The sequence below is a fragment of the Cupressus sempervirens genome, chromosome 6 (genome assembly GCF_028749045.1).
Source record: "Cupressus sempervirens isolate cs-2001-9-10 chromosome 6, ASM2874904v1, whole genome shotgun sequence".
Taxonomy (NCBI): domain Eukaryota; kingdom Viridiplantae; phylum Streptophyta; class Pinopsida; order Cupressales; family Cupressaceae; genus Cupressus; species Cupressus sempervirens.
In genome coordinates this window covers 16,143,162-16,159,010 of record NC_143123.1, presented here as the reverse complement: position 1 = coordinate 16,159,010, position 15,849 = coordinate 16,143,162, and the positions used below count along the sequence as shown (strand labels likewise).

The window sequence follows — 15,849 nt, the reverse complement described above, 5'->3', positions numbered from 1 at the left end:
AAATTTTAAAACTTCACTATTTGCCTTATTAATTACTAAATATTAATAATTAATAACATTATCAATAATTTTTATTAAATAATTAAATTAATAATTAAAATTTATTAATATACATTATTAAATAATAATACATTTATACTTAATAATAAATATTATTAAATATTAATGAAAATAACATTAAAACTTATTACTAAATAAAATATAATAAAATTTATAAATTTTTTTAAAAAAATAATAAAAGCATTACCTGCATTTTTCTAAAAGCCTAGATCGGCTTTCATATAGAACTGTGTGGCTTCCCTGCTATCGCAATACCTGTGGCAGCAGTCTTAAATGTCATCGGCCATGGGAAGGTGGGAGGTGGGGGTGTGGTGGCCCCGCCTCCCCCCACAATATTATATTTTTTAAAATATTTTTTTAATAAAAATTTTGATATATATAAAAATCATTTTTTATAAAATAACCTCCCCCTTCAAATTTTTCTTAAATATAATTTTTTTAAACAAATTTCCTATCTATATTCTGATAGAGAAAATATAACCAACCATAAGAATTTTCACATTAAAAATCCTTTTTCAATTCTAAAACCCTCCCCGATTTAACATCTAATTTGTAAATTACTGAATAGAGAATCTAAGATATTTAAATCTCTACGTGTGCAGAAGATATTGACATGCATATCAGTAATTTCAAATTGAAATATTCAAGAGTTTGTCATGTCCCTCTCTTAGCAACGTAATTATAACAGGGGATTTGCCTATTATTGACTCTCGTAGGCAAATAATTATGTGAAGAGGGTCGATTTTGTCTTCCAAATAAGAAAGCGGGGCCTACTCATTTGAATATTAAATAAAGGTTGTATTCTAACTTTATAAAGTCAATTATTTAATTTTATAAAGTTAATATTTGTAGTGCAAGATGATTCCGGATGATTTCCAGAAACTTCCCGGCAAAGAGATAAATAAAGGACATCGGGCTCCCTTTGAGGCAAGCGATTTCGAGGATTTAACTTCTATTCCAATTAGAGTGATTTGTAACCTTCGGGTCTGCAAATTCTCAGATTATCTTTGGGAACGATAACTCCCATTGATAAGCAATTTTGAGGGTGTGAAATATCACCTGAATTATTGCCATCCGGAAGCGATACTACGGTCACTTCATCCGCGCAGTAAAGAAGAATCAGATTGTTGCAGGATCAGCGGAATTCAGAGGAAAACCCGGAGGGAAGAAAAAGCTAAGTCATATCAAAGAGCCACAATTCATGCCACAGGTTGGCGGATTTAAATCCTGGAGAAATCACAGGTAGCGATCCGATCTTCAGCCGACAAGCTTAAAACCTCCGGTTCAGGGCGAGCGAATTGGAACCACCAAATTTCGAAAGGGAGGAATATTTTTATTTGCGGGCTCGTTGCAGAGATTAAGGCAGAAATTCGCAGCAGAATTGGGGCGGATTGCAATCAGTGTACACCTGAGGTGGGATCGATTTACTTAAATGAAGTGTCCACCAGTTTTTTAGGGTTTTTTCCAACGCGATCCGAACCATGTCTCTTTCGGCGGACACCTAGGGAAGGAATTTGCGAACTCTGGTTTCTACTAGACGACTTGCCACGGGCGGCTCTCCTTCAGCAACGAATCTGCATACAACTATTAACAAATTCAGCTCGAGGCCTGGATCCATAGTGGTCAACAATACTTAGGGATGGATTGAAGGTGACACGGGAATTTTTCCCACTGTTGCACGATATCAGGAGATTAAAAAAAACATGCTTCCACAAGCAAGGTAACCGAGACCCTAAAACAACAGATGAGCTTGCGGCGCAAGTAGGGTATGTATAGACTTATAGCTATGTTCGGATTCCACCTATATTACAAGTTGATTAATGTAAGCCTGTGAGCACAATAAGTTACTTCTCAGGTATGAGTTTTATATGCATACAATGCATTTATTTTCTTCAGGCCACTACGTCTATAGTACATGCATGTGCGTTTCATATTTTCTCCTCAGCCTTAATCTAAACAGCTCAAATTCAAACAGTTTTTCCAAGGTAATATTGTTATTAGCTTGATTTAATTAGTAAGGGTCAGTTCAGAGTTCATCACAAAGAAATTTGGATTTACAAACCCTAGTCACGAAGAAGACAGGAAATGAAACAAAAACATAATAAATTGTGCGAATAACCACAAGAGTCTACCTAGACTCTAATGCTAATCACTACGCCTAAGAAGATTGTGAGAGAAATTTGCTCTCTCCAAACCTTCTCTCTTCTGACATCCTTTTCTCCTCCAAAATTTGCGATCCTTCGAAAATTAACCCTCAAGTTGTGATATGGATTTCTCTCCTAAAATCGAGGCACTAATTGTGCAATCACCCAAGAGAATTCTCTGCTCACCAAACTTCAACTCTTTATTAACTTTACTTTATCTTTTTCATGCATGTTTAATGAATTATAAAATAACTTTATTTAATTTTTACTTGACTTCTCATTCAATTAATTTATTAAATTTTAATCTCATGCACACATTATGCAATTTTGAAACTTTTAATAAATTAATATATTTTCATGCTTTAATTAATTTTCAAAACGTTAATTGATAAAATATCTATTAACTTAAATAATTATAGTATTTAGCATTTATTTAAAAATGAACTCTAAATATATTATTATTAAATTAAATAAATATTATCACGTTCTAAAATTAAACTTATAATTTTTATCTTTAAATTTAATCCTTTTTATTTAATTAATTTCCCAATTAATTAAATATTAAAAATAACATAATTAATTTCCATTAGATTAATTCATTAATTTAATCTTTTAATTAGACTTAATTAAAAGAAAAATCACCAAAGACTCATAATGTAACATACAAAAACCCATCATAGAAAAACACATACAAGATCAAACTAAAGGGTTATAATCACGAATTAACGTCATTCGACGCATTCAAAAGGTAAACAACTTAGATATTTGTCTAAATTTTATAGGACAAATGGGTTAAAGGTTTAGGATTTGGACTTAAGAATTTATCTCCCCTCTCTTACCATTGAGATAATGCGATAGGGTACGCTCATCCTAAAAATTCATGAAAGTCGATACTCGGTACCTGCAATCTACATAAAATACACACATGTACAAATACAATATTCTAAACTAAACAGACAATGGCAGGAAGTGGTGCATTGTGTAGATCCTGACTAGCAAGTGACTATGACTCCCTTCCTTAACCACATCAGAAATGTCATACATAAAGAAAACATACACGCACACCATACACATGCAGTATGGGGTAAGTATCCATAAGAAGACACATAATAATCCACCTAACTAATCATCATCAATAACTGAAATCACTGAATAATTATCATGCATACATGAAGTATAGAGTGCCAAATAATCTCATCATATAATCAATTGAATTTGAAACAGTATCTGATAATCTCAAAATTTTATATTTAGAATGTGCACCTAAATCTCCTTGTATTGGGTTCTCTTCTTCAGCCTCTTCATCCATCATGGTATCCTCAATGTCTTTCTCCTTTGAAACATTGCTCAATTCTCTAATCCTTTGTCTTCTCTCTCATTGACATTGTGCTTCATTCTCTTTATTTGTTGCAATCTCCTCATTTGTCAAAACTTTTATTTTCTTCTTTCTTCATTGTTTTGATCTCATGTTTGCACTAGTTTTGAATTCGAATCAACAACTTGCAAATTGTAGAAAAAGACAAGAAAGTAGAATAACTATGACATAAATTGATTGTTGCGAATCAAAACTATTATTCAATCATTGCAATCATTGAAAATTGGTCAGTGGAGCATCTTTTGGGGCCCAACAGGTAGATTAAATCGGGCATTTGATTTTTAAACAATTGGGTACCTGATTGTTTAAAAATTGGGTGCCCATTTTGTCAACAACTAAAACCAAATCGGGTACTTGATTTTTGAATTACAAATCGGATGTTTGATTCTAGTGACATGGGTGGGAATTTGGAATGGCCGCAAATTTGCATGGGGTTTTGCCTTAAGGAAAGGCATGGCATAGGATTGGTCCCACCAAGCTTATGCCTTTATGAACCAATTTTTTACTAAGGCATTTAATTGACAATTTCAAGGATTGTCATACTTTTTATATGGTCGTCCCCATTGAATTTTTTGACAAAACAAAAATCCATTATAGGTCTTACTGTTTAGATTTCAAAAATATAAATTTTATAGTGTTATGAGTTCATTTGCTATTTTTTCATTATTTATTAATCAAAAGTATCTCTTAAACGTTAAATAGTGACATTCACTAAAACTTTAATAACTTTTAAAAAAATTTCTTATTTTGAAAATGAATTTAAATGTCATCAATCCTCACACAATTCTTTTAAAGTTTTTTTTTTTTTTTTTTTGATTAAATTATGGTGTTCATACACAAGAGGTTTTAGAAATTAGCTTAATCGTCAATTAAAAATTAATTTAAAAAATTCAATAAAAAATTCAAGAAAAATATTCTCATCAATCTTTGGTGTGTCAAATAACTTCGTTTAAAAAGATTCACAAAAATTTATTTAGTTGTGTCAAATTATGGTGTCGTACACGAGTGTGGTATGGTCCTGAAATAGATATTTTGAAAAAGTGGTTTTTAAAAATCCATACCAAATTTTTTTTTTATCATATGGGTATACAAATAAATTACATATTCAAAAAGAAGATCCTAGACACTGCAATTTTTATTTTTGAAGTTATTTTATATTTAATCTCTAAATGGCTCAAATTTTGGCATCAATTGACAATATATTTCAAAAACAGGAAAAACACTTCCACTTTTTGGCCAAAAGTGAGACCCAACTTCTTGCACTACCCTGATATCATTACATATTGGACTTAATGATTTTGATGATATGTATGCAAGATGTATATGGATGCAGTTATATATAATTGTGTATATGTATGCTTTTGACTTTTCTATGTACAGTATATGGATGCACTTATTTGACATAGATTCCAATGTATGGATCTATATGGATATAGATGATTAATGCTTATGCAATGATTAAAATGCCATGATGCAATAATTCCATTACATTTTGATGTTGGAGACTTGATAGAATGCCCCTAGCACGCGACAAATGTGATGCATGAAGATATGAAATTGATCTAATGACTAGTGAAACGATATTCATGTGCACTTGAATTGCCCTTAGATGAAATGATATGTACATTAAGTCCAATATAGTCCATCAAGTAAAAATGTGATGATATAAAGCTTGATTTAAACTCGACTAGTTGATTTGGAAAAACTGAAAATGATATGCTATGTAACATTAATCTATATAAGTGCAATACTAATTGTCACTTTGATTGAATTATGCTGTCCTTTAATTATTTAGCTTTGAAAAATGGAATTAGTACAACCACCACTGGTTCAACCATGGTAAGATGAATACCTTTTTCCTTGTATTATCCTTTGGCATAGATAGACAAAGATATGACCCCTCCATATGCAAACATCCTCTATGATTCTTTGATGATCATGTCTTAGGACACTTTTGCATACTTCAATAAATCAACGTCCAAACAATTAGGCATATCAAGAAAATGTCACATTTTCATCATTGCTCCTCTAGAAAATAGACCTCATCGATTTGCGAGAAAATCAAGCCTTCAAAAATCAAGTAACACATTGAACATTATTGCTTTTGTTTGTAGATCCATAACATAACAAATTCCAGACATTTGAACGTTGTTTGAATATTTTAATCATGTAAATTGTTTTGGTTACATGCATTGATTAGTGCGAATTGGTGTTTATGTTTGTTTGATCGTAAATGACATAACAACTTAAAAACTTAACTTTCAATATATAATGAATACACTTACTTGACATAGATTCCAATGTATGGATACATGGACATGGATGATTCATGCTTATGTAATGATTAAAATTCCATGATGCAATAATTCCACATGATGTTTTGATGTTGGTGACTCTTGATAGAATGCTTCTAGCATGCGACAAATGTGATGCATTATGAAATTGATCTAACGAGTAGTGAAACAATATTAATGTGCACATGAATTGCCCTTAGATGAAATGATATACATTAAGTCTAGTATATTCCATCAAATAATAATGTGATGATATAAATATTGATTTAAACTCAACTAGCTGATTTAAACTATATGAATGCAATACTAACTATCACTTTTATTAAATTATTCTATACTTTCATTATTGAGCTTTGCAAAATGGAATTAACACAACCACCATTGGTTCAACCATGGTAATACGAATACCTTTATCCTTTGATTATCTGTTGGCTCAGATAGACAAAGATATGACCCCTCCATATGAAAACGTCCTCTATGGTTCTTTGATGATCACGTCTTATGACACTTTTGCATACTGAAATTAGCATCCAAACAATTAGGTAGAAATCAAGAAAATGTGATGTTTTCATCATTACCCCTCTAGTCAATAGACCTCATCGATTTGCTAGAAAATCACAAATTCAAAAATCAAGTAACACATTGAACATTATTGCTTTTGTTTGTAGATCTATAACATAACAAATTCCATACATTTGAACGTTGTTTGAATATTTTAATCATGTAAGTTGTTTTGGTTGGATGCATTGATTAGTGCGAATTGGTGTCTATGTTTGTTTGATTGTAAATGACATAACAACTTAAAAACTTAATGTTCAATATATAATGAATAATTTAAGAAACACGAGTAAAAAAAAAATCAATTAAATCATACTAGACTCCCAAATATTGAAATGACTTAATCCCTTCCATGCAATTTTAAAATGTTAGAACATAAAATAATATTTTTAGACCAAAATAAAATATTCACATTGTTTAGGCAAAAGCCTACAACGCAACGGTAACTTGTGAGCCTCTCATGTGGGAGTCTTGGGTTCGAATCTACCTTTGCTTAACATATAATAATAATTAATTTAATCAATAAGACTTGCATTTAAATAAATAAAAATTGAACCCACCCAATCTTAAAATGTTGGAACTTAAATAAAATAACATAAAAATAAAAATATAACATAAAAATAAAAACATAAACAAATGTATATATACTAAATTAAAAACATTAAAATACCAGAAAAACATAAACAAATGTAAATAAATAAATCTAAATCTAAAAATCACCGTTGATTAAAAAGATAAATTAAAAAACAGATTAAAATAACATAAAAATAAAAACATAAACAAATGAATATATATTTTTCTAAACTATATAAATAAATTTTTGAAAAGCTGATTATTTTAAAATGAATCTACAAATTCTATAATTATTTTGAAAAATGCCGATTATGGTGAGAGTTAAACAAATGTATATATATTTTTCTGAACTATATAAATAAATTTTTGAAAACCTGATTAGTTTAAAATGAATCTACAAATTCTATAATTATTTTGAAAAATGCCGATTATGGTGAGAGCAAGAGTTAAAATTGCTGATTATGTTGACAGTGGGATTTGAACCCACGCCCTTTCGGACCAGAACCTTAATCTGGCGCCTTAGACCAACTCGGCCATATCAACATTCCGCAAAATAATTTTATCGTTTTCAACTACATGACAGAATGAGTTCTAAGAACTAACAGATGGTTAGCTGAATTGTACAATGTTAATTCAATGTTTACCTTGTTTTTAGCTTCATTTTTTTTGGTTCAGGGAAGAGTCTTGCATACACAGCTGCAATTATAAAAGTATGCTAACTAAAGATATCTTCCATTCTCAGCTCTTAATTAATACTTGTCTAATCAATTGGAAACAACTACTAATCAACTAACTTGTGGTTATTGCCAATGGAAGTCTTCCCAAATTAAATATTTCCTCCGCTGTTTCATTGTCACACTGGTTCTTCTGAAAAGAAGAAATGCAATCATATGAAGTTTTGGTATGGAAAATAGCTTCATAGATATAGACAATACAAAAAAACTATGGTGTTGGAGGTAGTATATTCTATTTTAGTTTAGGGGTGTGTTGCTATTAGAATTCAACCGTCTTCAATACAGCTTATTCTCCTTGTATTGCCAAAACTTGTGAATTCTGTATCAAAATCTTTGCATTTGAACCATTGAAACTTGGTGTTTTTTTGTGTGGGGAAGCTCTGAGGATGGAGATCATTGTCCTTACGTTGCCTAAACTTTGTGTCTTGTATGGGAGGAAGCAGCTCTTTGTCCCTACATTGTCAAAAGTGTGTGGGGAAGCTTTTGGGCAGTAATATTCATTGTTCTTGTATTGGAAAAAGTTGTATATATTTGTTAGGAAATTTTGAAGAGGTTAATCACTGTCTTTGTAGTGTTTAAATTTGTGCATTTTATGTGGAGAATCTTTAAAGAACTTTCAATGTGGGGAATCTGTAAACCCTTCGGAATGGCTTAAACATCACACACTAAGTTTAATTCCTAGATCACAAGTGTTAAATTATAGTCAAAGTTGACTCTTTTTTCCAAGCATAATCCTTCCCTTAGTGTGTGATGTTTAAGAAGTTCTAAGACAGCAATTCAGAGTTCTTGCATTGCCTAAATTTGTATATAGAATATAGAACAACTCTGAAAAACTCTCAAGATCATTGTTCTTGAATCAAGAAAAGGTTTGTATTTTGTGCGGAGAAATTTGCCCCACAGTACTTCATTGCTTAAAGATGTATATTGAGCATGGAGCAGCTCTGAAAACCTCTGAAGATCATTGTTCTAAGATTGCTGAAAGTTTTCTATTTTGTATGGAGAAAACTTGAGCAGATTCATTATCCTTGCATTGGACAATCTTGTATAGTACATGTGGGAAATCTCTAGAAAGAACTCTAAAGGCTATTGCCCTTAGATTGTAGAAAATTGAACATTTTCTATGAAGAAGCTCTAGAGAGACAATTCTTTCTTCTTGCATTGTCCAAATTTGTACATTGCATGTAAAAAAACTTTAAAAAATCTCCAATTATCATCCTGACATTATATTGTGTATCTTGCCCAAACTTGTACACTACACGTGAAAATCCTCTAAAGAACTCTCAGCTCTGTATCCTTACATTATCCTTGCTTTTCCCAACATGTTAATAGTGAAAACAGAAACTTGTGTATTGCATGTGAGAAAGCGTTAAGGGTTGTAAGCAAAAATATCCTACGCTTCGTTATGATTAGTCTTCTAAATGAATTCTGATCCATTGTACTCAGAGCATCAACATTATGTGTCATTTCATATCATGACAAATGGACAAAATAAATTTTGGTCAGCTGCAATCAATACATCCACAATATTTCTACTTCATCATCACATCCTATGCCCATGAGATAATTAATCTTGAAGATCAAATCTACTCAATGCATTCGCATTTTGTGCCATTCTATATCACATTCTATTCTCATGAAGTAAATAATAAATTCAATTTTGGTGTCTTTTGTATAGATTTGTCTACATATTATTCCCTTAAAAATATTTTATAATTTTATAATTTAACTTTTAAAAATATAGAGAAACAGTGAGTATATTCTAGCCAGGAGGAGCCCTCTTATAATTATCTATTATCATTCATCATCTAATGACGTAAACATAATTAGTAATCAATCATTTTATTCATAGTTATATTATGTATAATTTATTTGATATATAAGTTTGTCTTTTCTATTTAGACTGCAACTTGTTTGTTAGTTTTGGATTGCTAGACTTATTTGTAATATGTGATTTGTGTGAGTTCTAGATCTCCTCAAAATCTGTTTTTACGTTAATAAAAAATTGCATCAACCTACGTACTATTTATGATAAGTTTTTAGATTTCATGATTTAAACCAATCATAGTTCACTATATTTTTTTAATTTAATTAGAAATTCTATATTTTTATAGTATACATGAAATGTTTCAAACTCTATAAATTATAACAATTATTATATTTGAACAAATTAAAAGAATAAATATGAGTATTATATTGAAACAATTCTCTTGACAATTTTTAAGTCATCTTTCATTTATTTGAATATATAATATTATATTTAAAAAAATTATGTATTATTATAATATATTATATTTAATAATATATAATATAATTTAAATGTTTATAGTTAAATAAATAATAATGTATGTAACATTTAATATAAAATATATTTTTAGAATATCATAATATTTTAAAAATATATATAATCATTTGTATTGTATTAAAAAATATAATTTATATAATACTCAATTTTAATTTTAATTATTAGTAGTCACATGATTCTACATTACATTTTTCTAATTATAAATTTTTAATTACTTATACTATAATTATAAAAATATAATAATAATCCAAAAATATTTAATATAATATTACTCTACCAAAGACAAAGACAAGTACTTATTATACAAGTTATAAAATCTAAAATTTCTCTACAAAATAATGTAGCAGATTGTTTGGGACTGAAAAAGAGATATCTACAATTACTTTTGAACATGTGACTTATGTTAGATCAATTGGTGGAAAGTACAAGGTCCTCTAATGCTTGCCCATTATTTTTTATCTTTCTTAAATTATTTTTAATATCTTATTTAATTAGCAGTTGTATCAATAAGTTTCAATGTTTCAGCCGATATCAACATATGTTATCAAGTATTTAAGAAATATATTTCTATACAATCAAATATATATATATTTTTTAAATTTTTTTTTTAAAGGAAAAGGTAAGTGAATAATCCAACATCAATTACATTGGGGCAGTCTTTACATATGGCTTTAAAAGATGTCTGATTTTTCTTCGTAGAAATAGAAATTACTTAATGTAAATGGCATATTGAACCACTTGAAGAGATATTGGCAGAATTATGAATTGACGTGTTTGGATCAATGGATAGATCAGGAATGATTACATTTCGAAATATGTGTAGAGGGCACATGTGAATCTTGATGAGCCCTGCATTAAGAATCTTTGCGACACATTTTCTATGTATGAAATAGCCCTAGATTCACAAGATATGTTTGAAAACCTTAGGATGTTTTAATTATTATAGAATGTGAGTGTTGGTTTATTTTAATTTTCTTATATTGTACTAGTTAGACTGATTATCAGGCTTCATTATACATATTCTTGATGTATTGCATTATTGAAGGAATCATAGTAAGTGCATTTTATGAATTTATTTGTAGTAAGAACGTAATTAGTTGTATGCCTATGTGTAGGCTTGTATTGATGAAATACATATGGTCTATGCATAACACATTACTTGTTCATTGATACTCCTTTTCCTGAGAGTATTGTATGCCTGTGTGATAGTGCATAAGGGATGTGCTCATTTCTAAATTAATATTGTTCGTTTGATTTTCCATTGTATGAGTGTGTTATGATACCTTATGGGATGGATGGTAACTTTATGATTATATCATAGATAATGTGTTACACAAATTCTATTACCACTTTTGGTTTTGCTTGGTTAGCCTTCCTCGATGTCGGGTTGGGTATCTTTCATGTAAGGAAAGATTCTAGGGAAGCTTAAAAACTTTGTGGTAGGGTGGTAAAGCACTCCTACAATATTCTCTCCCTTACGTTTCTTGAGTAGGTTCTGGAGTTTCTTTCAAAATGGATGACATAATCGGTACATCTTGATATTTTGGTAACTAAACTATGGTTTCTTTTAGATTTGAGCATATATGTATATGTATCATTTTTGTTAAATTTAATGATAGTTAATCAACTAACGTTGATTGGTCAATATTCAAATGACTTTGACTCTTGTTAAATTTTCCACATTTTATGGAGATTGCTGATGTGACATTCATTTTTCATAAGCAGTCTTTACATATGCTAACTCCAATCTTTCAGAAAGATATTTTTTCATGTTTTTCATTCATCTCACCTCATTCTCAGATATAACACATCTCTAATCGGTCATTTTGCCTGCATGTTACATGCCAATTTTAGGGAAGTTGCTAAGAGCACTTATGAGTTATCAACTTAGGATACCATTTATCTATGATATCCTTTAATGGTACGTTCCATAACTGAAATATTTCCTGTGAAATGTTCAGATATTTGAAACATGAGATTAAGCTCATTCATTGGGCGACAAGTCCTTCAAAAGTTTCCCCTCTTCCTTCCTATGGGAAGTGGATCCAAAGGTCGAAATCCATTCTTCTTCTGGCGGTCTTATCTTGCATAGGAGAGTTTTTAGGTTTTTCAGCCTAATCCAGGAAGAAAGAGACTCATGGACGTAGATGTTGAGTGTAGTGGCCGCTCTGGGAAAACATTGATCAAACCAGGTGCCCTTTCTTAATGTTAAAGTGTTTACTGAGTGAAGCAATATGTCGTATCCACAGGCACCGGGATCCCTTCTTTGTCGTCTTTGTAGACTAAGTACTACCTTGCACAAATGAAAAAGAAATAATAATGGTAGGACATGAAAGGAACGGTTTGGATAGACAATGGATTGGCATTTTTAAATTTTTGTTAAATTTAAAAAAAAAAAAAAAAAATTTGGGTTTTTTTTCAGGACTTTTAAAGACTGTACAAGATTTACAAATGCTCAAGCATAAAGGCGCTTGAGATGCTGAATATTTACAGGTTCAGGGAGCGGATCCCCCTCAGGTGTAGCAATTTGATATGCCCCAGAACCATATTTGGCTGTAACAACGAATGGACCTAGCCAATTTGGCTCAAATTTTCCTTTCTTTTCACGGTTCTGGAGATTCCTCATATTATGTTGTAGCACTAGATCACCCACTTAAAATTCTCTCAGCTGGACCCTCTTATTATATTGTAGTTGGAGGCGATGTTGATACATGCAGAGGTGGTTAAGGGTGCGGAGGCGTCTCTCATCAAGGAGTGCCAACTCTTGCAAGCGAGCAACTCGGTATTCTTCATCAAATATGAGGTTTTGTAGAGAGACTCTAAGGGAGGGTAACTCAATCTCAATGGGTAAAATGGCTTCAGAACCATAGACGAGGGAGAATGGAGTGGCTCTTGTGGGGGTGCGAATGGAGGTTCGATAGGCCCAAAGTGCGGGAGTAATTTGGAGATGCCAATTACAGCCAGCTGCATCAACAGTTTTCTTTAGGATTTTCAGGAGGGTTTTATTTGTGGCTTCAACTTGGCCATTGCCTTGAGGGTAGTATCTGGTGGAGAAATGGTGAGTTATTGCAAATTTCCAGCATAACGTGGCTACCTCTTGGTTTTTAAATGGGGTTCCATTATCAGTAATAATGTCTTGAGGTATACCAAAGCGGAAAATAATATAGTTTAGGATGAATTTAGCAATTTGCTTGCCGGTGATGTAGGTTAAGGGAATGGCTTCAATCCATTTCATGAAATACTCAGTTGTGGAAATAATATACTTGTGGCCATTAGAGGAATTAGGATACACTTGACCAACAAGATCCAATCCCCAGTGGGAAAAGGGCCATGGTGTGATGGTAGGTTGCAAGTCTTGGGCGGGAGCGTGTATCAAATCGCCATGCTGCTGACAAGGGATACATCTTTTCACAAAATGATACGCATCTGCTTCCATAGTGGGCCAATAATAACCTGTCCTAAGAAGCTTTTTTGCTAACGTAAAGCCACTAGAGTGGGCACCACAAATCCCTTGGTGAACATCTTCTAACACCGTTTTGGCTTCATCTGAATTGAGACATCGGAGGAGGGTTCCATCAAAGTGTTTTCGAAAAAGGGTATCACCTATAATGGTATAGCGAGCGGTTCAACGAATAAAGGTCTTACTTTGTTTTGGAGCGAGGGTTATGGGAATAGTTTTATGACGTAGATAGGCAAAAATATTGGCATACCATGGAGACTCAGGACCAACAATCTTGCACACCACTTTAGAATCATTCTGCTCATAAGCAGGAGTAACAAGATTCTCAATGAGAAATTCACATTTTGGACTATATTCTGGAATGGCAATCATAGAAGCAATAGTGGCCATGGCATCTGCTACTTTATTGTTAGCCCTTGGAACTTGTTGAAAGATAATTTCTGTAAAGTGTTGCTTAAGATTCTCAACTATGTGGCGGTAGGGCAACAATTTCTCATCTTTGGTATGATATTCATCAGTCACTTGTTTAATAACCAGTTCTGAGTCTCCAAAGACAAGAAGATTCTTAATATTCCATTTAATGGCTTAACGCATTCCTGTCACTAATGCTTCATACTCAGCTATGTTATTTGTACAAGGGAATGAAATTTTGTAAGACTTAGGAATTAAATCCCCTTGTGGCGTTACAAACAAAACTCCTGCCCCCGATCCCTTTTGTGTGAAGGATCCATCAAAAAACAGTTTCCATGATACACAAGGGGCTATAGTCATAATGGTATCATCTGTAAAGTCTTCCACAATAGGGTGACTGCCTGGAAGAGGTGCTTCAGCTAACTGATCTGCAATTACTTTTCCCTTAATAGCTTTACGATCCTTATACACAATGTCAAATTCACTTATGATTAAGACCCACTTTGCTGCTCGACCAGTGAGGGCGGCTCTCGACAATAGTTATTTGAGTGGATCAATTTTGGCAATGAGAAATGTAGTATGATTAAGCATATAATGACGTAGTTTCTGTGTACAAAAGACCACGGCCAAACATGCTTTTTCAATAGGAGTGTAATTCAACTCAGAACCAACTAGTGTTTGACTGAGGTAATATATGGCTTGTTCATTTTCATTATCATCTAATTGTGCCAGGAGTGCTCCTAAGGCAACTGAAGTAGTTGAAATGTACAAGATCAATGGTCGTCCTGCCACTAGAGGGACTAATATTGGAGGATTAGTCAAATATGCCTTGATTTGTTCAAATGCTTTTTGGCACAAGCAATCCCATTGAAATTGATTTCCTTTACGAAGCAAATGCTGAAGGGGATGAACTTTATCAGCTAGTTGTGACACAAATCTTCTGATTGATTGTAATCTTCCTTGAAAACTGTGAAGCTCTCTTAATGTGGAAGGAGGAGGCATATCCATGATGGCCTTTACTTTTGCAGGGTCTACTTCAATTCCTCTTCTGGATACAATGTAACCTAATAATTTACCAGATTTGACCCCAAATACACACTTTTTTGGATTAAGGCGCACTTTGTACTTTTCTAATCTTTCAAAAATAGTAGTAAGGACATCAATGTGGGCTTCTCTAGTCTTGGATTTTCCTAAGATGTCATCAACATAGTCCTCCATTATGATGTGTAGAAGATCATGGAATATGGTAGTCATCGCGCGTTGATATGTGGCACCAGCATTTTTCAAACCAAAGGGCATGACTTGATAACAAAAGGTTCCCCAAGGCGTGATAAATGCCATCTTATGTTGATCTTCTTCTGCAATCTTGATTTGGTTATAGCCGGAAAATCCATCCATCAAAGACAACATCTCATGTCCAGCTGTCAAATCCACTATGATGTCTATGTTGGGTAGTGGAAAATCATTCTTAGGACATGCGAGATTCAAATCTCGAAAATCAGTACAAACACGAATGCCCCAAGATGCTTTTCCTACAGGAACAATATTAGAGATCCACTCAGGATAGTTAATGGGTCGAATGAACTTTGCTTCTAGCATCTTTTGTAATTCTGCCTTGACTAGAAGTGCTACCTTAGGATGCATTTTACGCAACTTTTGTTTTACTGGCTTGATTTTGGGATCAACTGTCAAATGATGTACTACTAAATTTGTATCCAATCCAGGCATATCCTTATAGGTCCAAGCAAAGTTGATCTTTCCTTTTTTCAAGAATATTGTCATAGCTTTTTGTTCTTCATGACTCAAGGTGGCAGCAATGTAGGTAATCTGTGGATTATCTTCTGTTCCCAAGTTTATTGGAATAGTGTCTTCATTCAAAATGGATGACTTTTCTGGTGGCAAGGATCTAAATGGAAAATTCAACTCTCCCCCTTCTGG

The 15,849-nt window shown here is 32.3% G+C and overlaps 1 non-coding gene across 1 annotated transcript; it reads right to left on the bottom strand.

Annotated features, from left to right (window-relative positions):
• Nucleotides 1-7,466: 7,466 nt before the first annotated feature.
• Nucleotides 7,467-7,547, bottom strand: TRNAL-AAG (transfer RNA leucine (anticodon AAG)). The gene has a single exon. It is a non-coding gene; the product is annotated as a tRNA-Leu (tRNA).
• Between the last annotated feature and the right edge of the window lie 8,302 nt (nt 7,548-15,849).